Source organism: Channa argus, chromosome 13 (genome assembly GCF_033026475.1).
Source record: "Channa argus isolate prfri chromosome 13, Channa argus male v1.0, whole genome shotgun sequence".
Lineage (NCBI taxonomy): Eukaryota > Metazoa > Chordata > Actinopteri > Anabantiformes > Channidae > Channa > Channa argus.
Genome location: NC_090209.1, coordinates 15918137 through 15932443, shown reverse-complemented (window position 1 = coordinate 15932443; position 14307 = coordinate 15918137). Strand labels below are relative to the sequence as shown.

At 37.8% G+C, this 14307-nt stretch overlaps 1 protein-coding gene across 2 annotated transcripts in view; it reads right to left on the bottom strand.

Moving 5' to 3' along the window:
- The window catches only part of casz1 (castor zinc finger 1), a 174665-nt gene that overhangs the window by 123843 nt on the left and 36515 nt on the right, over nucleotides 1-14307 (bottom strand). Inside the window, exon 3 of one of the 2 annotated variants that reach the window (XM_067528107.1) lies at nucleotides 12074-12150. The exons of the other annotated variant lie outside the window; for it this stretch is intronic. The gene's annotated coding sequence lies outside the window, so the exon portion shown is untranslated. The remainder of the gene's footprint in view (nucleotides 1-12073; nucleotides 12151-14307) is intronic. 2 annotated transcript variants of the gene reach the window in all.

Genomic DNA, 14307 nt, shown 5'->3' with positions numbered 1-14307 from the left:
AACAGGGGTCTGATGTCACTGCCATGTAGGACGTATAGCAAAACAGGTTCTCGATAAGAGACAACAGGGAGTTATGTTCAAATTTGATAACCAATAAATTGCGTACTGATGCATTTTACAAAGCAAAAACTGCATATTCATAGTAGCAAGCCTTTACTGTCACACTGCTTCATATCCTATCACATATCAGATATATCATATTTTACTGTTTTTCAGTTAAGTGTTATGAATACAAAAAACTGGCTCAACAAGCTGGATTCCAGAGAATGTTCTCATGGAACGTTTGAGATGTCAAATAAACGTTTTGTTTTACAGTAACAGGTGCGACAGGTGTGAGTCCTTCTATTTAAGTCATTAGATCAAATACAATAAAGGAACCATAAAATGTTATACTGCATATGCAAACACTGTCCCCTAGTCTTCAACAAAGTAAGCTTCAGGGTTTATCTCAAGTAAATCTGGCTGTTTGCCTCTTATATAACAAAGATAGAACCAATCCTCTTCTGTGTTGTCTTGACATGGTTTGCTTCTGCTTCAATAAAACTAAGTTTCACATTACTCCTGCTAAGGTAAATAAATAAATGAAGCATTTATGCTATCAACTATGTATTGTACATATGTGGTCGTACCTTTCAACAACACAGTGTTAATTTCTAATTCAGCTTAATTTTACCCTTCTGGTGTTTATGATCAGCACTCTCAAAACTGGAAGTCAAATGACATCATCCTGAAATAAAAGGGTTTTTTTTGTACACTGCTCTCTAGCCAAGTGACAGCTTCAGATCTACTCACTTAAGAAAATTGATTAGATCCATTGCCAAAATGGTGCCCTTGACACTGAAATGATGGCAAGTGTTAAGTTTTATGTGATGTAGTTGACTCACACATAACCATGCTACAAGCTCAAATCAACTGCTCAATGCGTGCATCCAGAGAAACTGCTGGCATCACTTTTGTCTTTTGTCATGCAAAGACACATCATGTTTAAATGCAGCCTCTCTTCAGTTAAATACAAGACTGTTGAACTAAAAGTTGGTTGTCCATATAAGTAGCAGAAAAAAACTTTTGCTGTCTGATTGTTTTCAGTATACATGTGCCACACTTTTGGGACTCGAGGGGAAGAAGGAGTGGCAAAACAATTTTTAACAGACAAACAAAAAATATTTCTAGAAGATGCAAAAATCCCTGCAGAGCACCAAAAGCATGGGGCTTAAAGATTTACTGCAGTCTTCTTATCTTTCCTTACTGATGAGTGTTGAAGAGAGGCAAACATATTCTACTTTCTGCATTACTGTTCTGATCTTAGTCCAACTCTATTAACCAATTCCGTTTCAGAGGATGCATCAACTTCATTTACACAGCACTGGCTGGCTTTGGGAAAAAAGAAAAAGAGAAAAACTGTCTCAGAAATTAAGTTCTTTAAGACCATGTTTCCCCTCGTCTGTTCTTAATAAGAGATCTGTTTCTTTTTGTTGTTTTTTTCTCATAAAGCTGTGCAACGTATGAAAGCCCTGGAATAAAACCCAGTACAATAGCATTATAGAACAAAAAGCAGGAAGGAGATTGAGGGAAAAAACAGGGGGAAAATGCCATCATCTCTAAACTTAATGAAACAGCATCCTTTCATTTTTTCTAGTAATTATAATAAAGATGGAAAAACATAATAAACGTCTCCCTGCCCCCACCTGCTAACAGTAATTATAATAGACTCAACAATAAATGGTAAAGCAGCACAGAGCTGCATCTTGGGAATTCTCAGGGGTCTGTGGATTAGCTTGAAAAGCCTGAATGATTAAAATACACTAATTAAAATTTTGTGTTCCTTGGTAACTCGTCTTCCACGGCCCCTTGTGCTGGCAAAATGGGAATAAATGCGACAAAAGCAAATACTCTTTTGGACCTGAATAAATAAACAAGTCTAATCAACTTAGTGTTTTTATGGAACGAGGAAAATAAAAACTTTGTTGATGACCTTTCCCCACACTTGTACTTTGCATCCACCAGGACAATAGCAAGAATATTTTGTCTATGTTGTTCTAATCAAGCAAGATTGCCAGACATACCAGACAGGTTAGATGTCCTATTACACTGCTTTTGATTAGGCAGTTCAGCCCCATTGTGACTTCTAATTGTTATTTGGACAAAGTTTGACATCAGTGGACAAGTGACTTTGTTAGTTGCTTTGTGCCTAAATTCAAGCTGCAACTTTGTTTCAAAATTAGACAGAACTGCTACTGTTACACCCAAGAAACAGTGGCTACACAAATAAAGAAGAAAATGTTGCATCTCACTGTTCTGGGGATGATGCAATACATTATAGATTTTTGTTTCTACATAATAGATGGTATTTACCATGGTTATGATGATTAAGGCATGTGCAAGCTTGTTTTAAACTCTGAGGTGGTGTTAATCTATAGTTAAAAGATCAGACAGGGAGGGATCAAAGCACAGGAGGTTTTAGTTACAATCACAAAATTGTAATATAATCCACATAGTAACAAATATTGCTCCATTTGCATAATGGCATAATGCTCTAAAACTGGCAAAATTATATCAGAAAAATATAATTTTTGAATCATATGAGTTGTGAGCAACTGTATTTTAAAGAGTGCCTTTACTGGTGATCTCCCAAAGGTTCCCTGTCTACATAGTACTCAATCTTCATATATTTTGCTATATTTTCAAAACAATGTCAAACTGTTGTTTTGGCGTATCACAGAAAAAATGCACTATATGATCTGATAAATTCTCCTCTCCCCCATAAAGAGGAGAATTTGAGAATTGCAGAGCTACACCCTTCGATCTGAACAGATTGCTGCTCTATTTTCAACCCTTTTTTTTTTTTTTTTTTTTTACATTCTTTTCAGTGTATCACAGAGTAAAGAAGACATCATGGCTTTGAATCTGTCTGACAGTTAGAGCTTTGGCTGTTTTGCATCCAGTCTGGTCACTGGGATTTGGCCCCCTCCTGCTAGGGTGTCAAAACAGAGCTGTGCTTCAAAAATGCTGTAATCCCTGCCGGTATTACCGAAGAGGCTAAAAAGATTCAAAAAGCCTGCTTACAAATTTAATTACCTTTGCAGTTAACCAGAGCTTAGCAGCCAATGACCTGATATTTTCACTGAAGACTAGCTAAAGGGGGAGGATTGGAGACGGACGTGCTGAGTGGGCCACAGAGACTGGCAAGCGTGGCAATTCAGGGCAGCTCAGAGCCATCCGGTGGGCATACTCAGTGCCAGCCAGGGCAACAACAACACACATGTGGCCCTATCTTCTGCTGGAGTGCAAATTAGATACAGTTGATTAAAATATTGAGTCATTTCACAGTCACTGTTGGGGGAATAAAAAGAGTGTGAGTACTGAAAATGTGCTGTGGTGTCTGTGCGAGCGTGTTTTTAGGTAAAAGAAAGAAAGGGGAAAATCTGAACTCTCTTAAATTTTAACAGTGAACACATTTCTCAATATTATAGACTCGCTTTGGCAAATATACCCTTTCCCAAAGGACACGTTTGAAACACCTCTATTTGAATTCCCAGCTATAAATCAGTTCACTTCACAACAATATAAAAAGTGTTAGGAAGAGCAGCATGGAGCATTGTATACTTGTATTCATGAGTAGCATGATCCACTGGCGCAGTTTAACACTCCTGATCTCCCTTTTTTTTACTGAAGTAAGAAAAAAAATTCAAGTTCTTTGTTCACCAAAAAAGTGAAAATGACTTGTGGTATTAAAACTTCTGCCTCGCTGCAATATAACAAAGGAAAATTAACACTTTGGGGTTGCCCTGGTAACCTAATTGCATCACAACACTGCACACAGGAGCCAAAGTAACTGAATTTTGATGAAAAGGCGGTGATAATTTACGGCATTGAGAAATTAGTTGCCGTGGCGACGCGTTAATTACATCTCAAATTAACAATGCAAGTGTAGTGAAATTAAATATAAATCATATTTTCTGCATAAATTACAGGGGTTGATTAGTGCGGGCGCCAGGAGAGAGAGGTTGAGATTCCAAGGGCCTGTCATATCCCCCTCCTCCCTCTTTCTCTCTATTTCTCTCTCTCTCTCTCTCTCTCTCTGTTTTTCCCTCCTCCTATTCCTCAATGCTACCCCCCTCATCCTGACTGGTTCTTTTAAGTCAGGGACTGGATTTCACCAGAGGACACAACCTGAGCATATTTGCATTTTTACAATAAATTAATCAATGCAGGGCAAGTTTAACTGGTCTGACATGTTAGTGGATTTGCATCTTCATATACACTATTTACAGTTTTTGTCAGAGTACAGTTTTTATACGTATACGTGCACATTTGGCATCTAATTGCACGTGTGTATATCTTTAAGAAAATTAGATTTATATTTGGTATAAGAAAGTTAATGTTTAGGTTTGATATGACAAAACATTTCACAAACTGATTCATTGTCATTAAGTGCTATGTATTGCATTTATAAGTGCCCTGTAAAAATCAGTCACGCCCAGTCTTATTAACAGAGCTCAGTGCACATTAATCAGGTTCCAGATCAGATTTTAATTATTGATAGCAAGGTGTAATGTATGTTTAGAAAAGAGCACATCTACATCTACAGTTTCTCTGGATCTTGAGTGTGTGTGTGTGTGTGTGTGTGTGTGTGTGTGTGTGTTTATGTCGGTGTGTAGGATGGAGTATGTATGTCAGTGGGGTTTAAACTGTTTATGAGGTTTGTGCAGGTTTAGGGAAAAAAAAGAAAGACAGAAAGCGCAGCAAAGAAGGAAAGTAAGTCTCTCCTTCCCATGATTCCTCATGTGGCCTAACTTCCTATTAAGCATCACAAACAAGCCTCAGGAGTGATGTCAAGGAGGGAGGTGGCGGTAGTGGTGAAGGTGGTAGGGGGGGGTGGCAAAGCTGAGACAGAAAGCTTAGTGCAAACACAGCAGCAACAGGAACCAACTTGAGCCATCTAAATTATTCATGCACCAGATGGATACGTTTCCCCAGGATTTCACACTAAAACACAGCTATTATGCTTCTCTATGCATTACTCTGTCTATTCCGTGGACAGCACCGGGAATCAAGATAATCATCACTTCATCTAAATCGTTTCATGTCTGATTCATATCAACTATGAAGAGTGGAAGCCCCTCGACAGCATGAACTCACGTTTGTTCTATTACACAGGCACATAGAAGGGGGAACATGTTCTCTTTCCTCCATCTTCAAAGATGTAGGCAACACTATGACCTTGTCTGAAGGATATTATACAAATCAGAGGGTCCTTAGAGACATGTCATGTAAATCAATGAGTACACCTAAACCCACTTGATGTGTGCTTGTAGGTAACCCAAAGGTGCTGGGATTAAAAAAGCATTATATTGCAAGTTTGCAGTGTAATATTACTGTACCAGCACTTACTTCCAAAACTGACCTGATCAATTGCTTATTTAAGAGTGAAGTCATATAATTAAAAAAGGTGACAGTATACTCGATAGGTAATTCATTTTGGCGTGGAGATTCAATTTCCCACCATCTTTAACTTGTATACCAATAAAAACATCATGTGACCTACACCAAATAAAATCCACTGTTTAACAAAATTTTCAGTTTGACAGCAATTCACTCATGCAGCTGTGACAGTAACCATAATAGATGGGTGTTGATAGTTTAATGCCCTAGCTTGCAATGGATGGATTAACTTTGTGCACACTCCCATGCAAAAAATTCCTCACTTCTTTCACAATGCATGCTTAAACTCAAATACACTGTATTTACAACAACTTGATGATGCTAACACTGCCAAGTGTTGATATAAAATAATCAACATAGCCATTTTTAAAGAAAATCTCTGGCATCAGTAAGATAGGGAGTCAGCTTTCACATGTAACACACTTTTTAAAAACACGAATGTTTACAATACTTCTCATGTCATACATATTAGCGGGCAGCAAACTAATCATAAATACCTGACAAATTATCCATTCCCACAAGAATTACTATGTGGTATGTGGCACTGCACCCTCTACATCCCCCATCAACAAATTCAACTTTTAACGCAAATTGCCCTGCCTCATTTCATGGAAAGTAACTTCCTTTGCTAAAACAAGAAAGCTGGGATGACCTCAGTCCCTGGTGTGCTGCACTGCCGTACTCATCCATTTGTGACTGAAGATGACGACTTTTAAAAAGGACAAGACATCATTAAGAGAATAAGTAGCCTTTCCAGTCATCTTTCTGCACACCCTCCCCACGCTTCTGGAAGTAATTCCAATGCATTTGTACAGAACTGAAAGTGCTTGAGAGTAGGAGGGGCTGCAGTTTAATGGTCCAATAATGTCTGCGCCAAAGCATAGTTGTCCTCCCAAGATAATACAAAAAAACTAACACACTCAAACTGACCAGTCTGACAATTTAAGAGGCAGTTAAAGAGGAATTGTGAACTGGAAGTTCCTACATTCAGAGAAATACAGCTCTGTATAAGGTTATGCAACAGAGCAGCCAGAATCCACACAAATGAATAATTTTAAACAAAACTTCACATGTCAATGTGAGTGACATTGTAACCAGAGATGGTCAAATGACATTTATTTAAGGGGCATTTCTTTTACTGTAGTTAGATGTGAGAAAGAAAAGAGAAAAGGTCAATAAAAACAAGTCAGAAATCTCAATATAAAGCTGTAAAGGATGCCTTTGTCATCTCTGCTCAATTGTATTTCTCCCTTCTTCCAGGCATCTCAGCATTCATCATCCTATGTCTATGCCATAGGCAGATGAGTTGCAGGTGTGGCCTACCCAGCGCCATGCATACCATATCAAAAACCTGTCAAAGGAAAGTGGAACATATAGTTGTAAAATTTGGATCAATAAGCCAAATAAAATCAGCTTCATACGTGGTGGTGAGGCTCTCCTAAATGTCAAATAACCTACTGTATAAAAAAGGAAATACCTTCCTAACAAGTTTAAATAAAACCTGCAGGATAATGCTGGCCCTCCTGCGGGAACCAAAAGCTGATGGCTTTGAAACAGGAGGGAGGGTATTTTCAGCAGGGCAGCACAGCACGGGAGATCCTGTATGTCTCACAGCTGAGCTTGTTTTATTGAAAGGTTGTTTGAAAGGCCCTGAACCCAAGATATCAGTGGTCATGTTTGTTTGGCTTGAAGAGAAGCAGTATTCAAAAGCTTCACTAAAAAGAGCAGCTCAAATGGTAAAGTAGAGGAAAGAAAATGAGCTGGATTAGTGCCCACAGCAACTTGGAAACATATGCAGAGAAGATCTGTACAAATTAATAAAATGGCCTCGAGACAGCTTCAATTACAACATGCTAAAAATGTTCACAGCACAAGCCGATTTTAACTGCACTGTACAAATAAGTCTCAAACCAGTGCTTGTTATCAGGTAATGGAGTCTGAGGAAGAGAGAGGGCCTTTGTGAACTTGACACTCCCATTAGGCCCCCGCTGGAAAGTGCAGTATTTGATCAGGAGACGGGAATTGAGGAAAAATGAACTGAAACTAGATCCCACATGACTTATTTTCCTGTTGGCTCTCAGCTTTAGGTGTCACTCAGACTTAATAAAGCTCTCAGATTTTCATTTTATCACAGAAAATAGACTGGGCAAAAATAAAATCAGTTGGTTTTGCCTTAATGGAGCAAAGTAATGGCAAAGAGAAACTGACACAACACATTTTGTCCATAGTAATACTATCAAAATGAAAGCATATTCACTTCTGGCGTTTTCCAGGAATCAATTCAAACTGAATATTGGCCTTTTTCACAGACTTTATTTCATAATGGTTCCAACAAATACAGCACTTTGGCAATAGCCTGTCACCTCAGGTGATACCAACACAGCTATTTCACCATATAGAGTTACAGTGTTCTGTAGTCCACAATAACCCTCATCTACCAAGCTATAACTCTTATTTTATTTCCGCACTTTTTACATTAGAGGTACATTACATCCATCCCAGTAGATAGGATGAGTCCACTTTTACACCCAGGTGTTACATTGCAAGGTTAGGTCATTTGAATGGCTATGACCTTTGATGGCTCCATCTTCAATGAAAATGATCTGGTGATCTCTGCACTGACATGGACACAGTTGCCCTTGTGCTGTTAATTCACACTATGGTGATAAGGCCAGAGCAATTCACGTGCAAAACATTATGGAAATATTCATTTGAGAATTAGGAATTATAATTAGAATGTAAGGACACATTTCTCTGTCTGCTTGGGTTTGCATGGCTTCACAGGAAAAGGGCAACAAAAGTCTAAGTTTTTCTGGGATTTTTCCTTAACAGAGAATGTGGCTGGCATGTTTATCATTCCAGTCTTCTTTAGGGAATGTGCTGCTTTTAAAGAAGTTATTAGATCAAGCAAAGTGAGAGAAAAAAAAATCCAACCCAGAGTCCCAAGTGTTCTGAAATGCGATTAATTATTCTGAGGATGACAGATGTTAAATTGTGTATGCCCATCAGCACAAAGACTTTCTAAAGATTTATCATTCATGTAAATCATGAATAAAATGCTACATCTGTTTGGTGCATCATTTAATCCCAACCACAAGAAAATAAGCCCCATAAACCTGACCTATAAAAAACTGTGGCCATACAATATAAAACTAACAAGTAAGGTGATTTGTATGTAATGACATACACTCACACAAAAGATTAAAACATATGTATATTGCTTGACTATCATAAGTTTACAAACTGTGCTGTATGAGGTCTAAAGTAACCGTAGTAATAAAGTATCGCGGCTAAATTCTTTCTTCGGATAGCAATTCAGTTAAATGAATTTCATGCATATGAACGTGGGTATGGTTCCATTTTCCCGGATGTATGAATAAATAAGTAAAAAGAGTCAACCGAGTGTGGGAGTGTCACTGGGATCACAGATGAGGCAACAGTGGTGGCAGAGGTCAAGCCACAAGCCACCAGGACAGTAGCATCTCCAATCGCCCCTGGCGACCATCACGTTGCCATGCTCCGGAACAGACAGGCCTGCTCGCACAACAGATGGAACTAATGATGCGAAACAAAAGAGATCATTTCACCGTGGTCCTTTAGGAAGCCACAAAGAGAGGCTTGGAAGTTTGAATGATGGGACCAAGGGACTTGCATGGGGTTAGATATGGGTAGCCTTTTTTTCTGGAGGTACTCAGATGAATAGGAAAAAAGCCCTTTGATCTTTCTTACAGAAAGCGGCACATTAAAAAAGCAAGTGTAAAAAAATGAGAGAAATGGTAATCAACCTTTAGGTTTGGCTAGGAATACCCACAAGAGATGGGTTTTGTTTTTGATTTTATGGACTCTGGGGTTCCTGACAAATTTCCAGTCAAATACAGGTCATCAGATATCTGATGTAAAATTCTCATGGTTTGAAAAATGATGACCAAAACAGCTGTCAAACAAGTTTTAAAAATAGTCATCTGTTAATATTTTAACATGTTATTTAATAATCCAATTTAAAAATAATAAAAAGTAAAAATAAAAGTAATTATTGTAAATGATTCATTATTTGTCATTTATTTATTTCAGTTGGATAACTAAGCCTTGCCTTATATAATATATATATATATATATATATATATATATATATATATATATATATATATATATATATATATATATATATATATGTATATGTATGTGTGTGTGTGTGTGTGTGTGTGTTTTTTTTTCTTTTTCTTTAGATAATAAAAATGAATTTCAATGCCAAAGAGTATGGCACATTTATACTGGACTTAATATCAAAACAGTCTGCTGACCAAGGTTGTAAAATGTCTTATGTCTTAGCTACTTATTTGCACCATCCTTTTTTTACACTGTGTGGGAACAGTTGTAAACAAAATGCTGTGTCCTGAACTGACAAAAACAAATCAAATTTGAGCTGAGGACATTTGCATATCCTAAGGGACAGGATTAGATTTAGAGGTCATCCTTTACAAGCCAGTCCTCAGCAGACGTCAATGTAATGTTTCTATGTCAAGTGCATCCAATTGAAGCCTATGTGAGCCCAGTCTGTTTTCCAAGTTAGACAGCCAGTGAGAGGGAGCACTACCCTCTAAATACAGTATGTGAACTTAGAGAAGCCAAACACCTTGGGATGGGATTTAACAAGGATGGAGCAGAGTTGAGCGCAATCCATGCCCATCCACACATGGAAGAGATCAGTGGGAAAAGTTCAGCTCTGACACTGACACAAACAGTGGAGCAAGGCCTGTATTAGAGTCAGGTTAGCAAAGATAACACTATCAGCCTGATCCCCATGGGTACCAAATGCCGGGCCTTGCTGGCAAATAAAGCTACAGTGTCTTGACTCCTTGGCACATTAGCTCTGATTACAATGACCTTCATTATATCAGCTACCCTTATTACAACATGTAGAAGGCGTCTCTCCCTTGGGCAAAGCACAGTGGGGGAAAGAGTAAAAGAAAGCGGTAAGATTCACTAGTAAGGCTTGAGCTGTGAAAACTAGTGCTCAGACCTGTTGTGTAATGTACAATTAGCACCTGTGAAACCACTTTTGAAATTCACAATTTCTGACTAGCTGCATTACTGAAACAGAGTTTAGAGATGTGATCTTAAATCCAGGTTTACTAATACTGTATTTTCAATTTAAAAAACCCTTATACAGTAGTGGTATGATAGAGCTACTGAGGAGTAATGAAAAGAAACACACACACACACACGCACACACACACACACACACACATATATATATATATATATATGTGTGTGTGTGTGTGCGTGTGTATTTATATATATATATATATGTGTGTGTGTGTCTGTGTATGTCCTGTAGCATTCCATTGCAAACTGTATATGACCTTACTGTACCTTAAATGGCCATTAAATAAACCATTAAATATTGTGATTTTGCATACTTTTTTTACAACTCTGATTACAAAATAAAAAACACTTGACTATTAAATTATTTAGTATTACACACCCTGTACACATGGCAGAAACCTGTTTAATATGTAACAATGTTGTTAACCTCAATTTCCTGCCCAGTCTGCCCCTCCACAGGCCTCATTGTTAGCTCAAATGAGCTCTTGGCAACGGTACCACACGGTGGTGATTCTCAGTCTGACCACCCTGCAGGCAGGGGGATTCTCTCTCACAGCCCCACTCATCCCTTTGCTCGGCGCCTGCTGTGCATCTCACCCTCAGTATTTGCTGGCAGGTGACTGAAAATAACAGACGCTGCCCTGAGAGTGCAGCTTCCTCACATTCCCTTAGCCTTGCCAACGCACCCCAACATGGGATGAACTGAACTGTGGAGGTTCTGACGACCATCCTTCCAGACAGCAGGAGGGTGCAATGTTTGTCTTTGTGCTGAAATACAGAGATTGGAGGGGGGGCTGCAAATTGGCTTGCTTTGGATTAAGAACAAATTAAGAGATTTTAAGTATTTCAAAGTGCACCTCAACGGCATGTTTAAAACCAGAACACCTGTAAGACAAATTTGATAACAGCCTATGAATGACACATACAGTATCACTATGAGCTCCTTATTTTTAATTCAAATATTTGTCAAAGTATAATTCCTAAGGAGGAATAGAGAATAAAATATCAATATAGCCCAGAGTGCACTTAACAGAATCAGAGTTTAGGCCATGTTGATCCCCTATGACAGTATGTTAAAAACGCAAATAAAAATGTAACTTAATTATAGATTTATAATAAGCCACTGCACCACTGCCAAAAACAAGTCCCATACCAAGCAAACAGGCAACTGCTGAATGCTCTCTGCTCATGGGTTTTCATAGCTTAATTAATCTAGGCCTGTGGGGTATCATGACTTGTGTGTGCTGCTTCTGCACATGTTTGAGACAGTAAAATTGAAACAGAAACAGAAGTGCAACTTCAACATGGTGAACAGACACTTGTGCTTTGTGAAAGTAAAGTCAGTTTTTATACAACTAAATTACAGATGACTGATGTTGATCTTGCAATGTGTATAAACCAATCCATCTCCTATTTGCACAATGTTTTTTTACATATCACTGACTTAGTTATTAGTTAGTATATCAGTATTTGCAAAATGTAATATCTATGTACAAAGATAAATGAACGTAAGTTTAAGACTCACCTTCCTTCTTTACAGAAGCTAAATCTGCTGAGAAGTTAGCAACTCTGGCTGACACTCACTCTACTGCCATCTGAATTCTGAAGATAAAGATAAAACAGCTGTTTACCATCACATGTAGTTTCTTTGAAATGAGAGATTTAAAGCAGAAAGTATTTGGCCAGATGCAACAAAGATGCTTTTGCTGATGTAACCAATCACAGTTTGAATGCTAATCATCCAGGCAGATACACAAAGTTACACATTTCAAATCTGGGCACAAATTCTTTACCCCCAAAATGATCATATACATACTTTTATCTTCATGCTGAACAAACAAAGCAATGTTGCGATTACTGGGTGACAGAAATTAGTTTCTTGCAATCTTAAAATAATTGGTGACCAAAATTAATTAGGGAAAAAGTATGAAATTCTCATGACTGCTAATTACCATTTTGAATGAGCCTGATAACTAAAGAGAAAAGGTATTAAATATAATAATTATTACCACTGCTAATTACATTTCCAATTATGTCACTAATGAGAAGGGCTTAATTATCAGCGCATTGGATAAATAAGAGTTTTGCTTTCTACTATTTGTGATAAAGATGGTGATGTGGCTGCAACATCAAAGGCGAGTCCTCAGACCAAAAACTGTAAACTCTCACAGTACATTGTGTCCTAAATGATGAGAAAGTTACATATACACAATAAAGTATGTAGTTTTGACCATGCCCCATGCAATTTGTGAAACTTAACTGGTTATCAAAGATATTGTAGGACAGTTGTTAGACCTCCTACAAGAACCTGCTATGAACAACTCCCAGAACTCCCTTAATAAATAGTAAATATTAGTTGTCAATTGTCAATAAATAAGCAGCTGTGTCAATGGTTTCATGTTTTTATGATGACTTTTGAGAAAAGATGACTATTTGAGCGAATTTGTTGAGGTGATACAGTATTCGTCACACTGTCACGCTCTGTTCCAGCATGCGTTTGAAGGGCATAAAAAAAGATACTGTAGGGTGAAATCTATGGTGCAGCCAGGTGATTGCTTTTTAAACTGATTTCCGTTGCATATGTGATGTCAGCTGAGTTCAGTATGTCTGCGTCAGATTACACTACAGCATTGTTGCTCCAGGTATGAGGAGCAAGCTGTTACATCGTGAGAGCCCATCCATGATCACTTCTTGGACAGAAAGATTTACCAATCTCTGTTTGGTGAAGTAAAACTGCAGTAAAAAAAAAAAAAAACTAAACAAAAAACCCTGCTACACACCTAGCAGATGCAAGCAAATCTGCCAACATTCAAATCTGCTTATAACTCGAATCAAAACCCACTCCACCCCCCACCAGCCGTGGACCCGTCCAGCCATCAAGGGTTACCTTGGTGTCAGTCCCAAGCCTGGATAAAATGAGCATCAGGCATAAAAAACTTATGCCAAATCAACATGAGGAACACGTTCTGAAGTTGCCACCTCCTGAAGGGACAAGCCGTTTGTGTTTTTAAAAAGGCTTGTGTTTTATTAATTGTTTTATTAAATGTTTTATTAATTAATATAAGCTTTGTAAAGTTTAGTTGGAGAGTTTTTTTTAAACACAGCACACAGGTTTGTAAAATTGTAGAACATCATTCCAACAGAAGCTGTATCATCTTTGGTTGGGATATTCACAGAAAAAAACTGAAATACCATGTTCACATTACCATGAAGTCCACAATAAATGACCACTTATAATGTCCTTGGTTATGCATGGTATAGTGTTGGACAGGCTCGTTTAAACTTATGCTTAATGTAGGTCTATGTATGTCTAAAATAAGCCACAATTACAAAGCAACACATCAAGTTCACAATAGTATTATGCAGGACTGGATATTTATCAATCATTGGTCATATAGCCCTAACCAAACTTTTATATCAAACCAGACATAAATACAAACACACAGCTAGATAGGCTATCAAAAACACAACTAATATTAGACAACTAGCTGTGCTGCTCAGGTTAAGTGTCCAGTGTTTTACAAGTGTGCACAACAGTCAAACTTGCCTACAGCTAACAAAGATCAAACAGAAAAGAGACAATGTCAGACAGACAGACAGACAGACAGTCAGGTAGCCAGATAGAAAACCACTGAAAATGTTGTTTAATTTTAAGAAAAACATTCAGTTACTGAGAATGTTAAGTTACTAAAAAGTACCAAAACACACTAGTCTCTCTTGCCAAATGAAATAAATCAAATAAATTCAATTCACATCTAA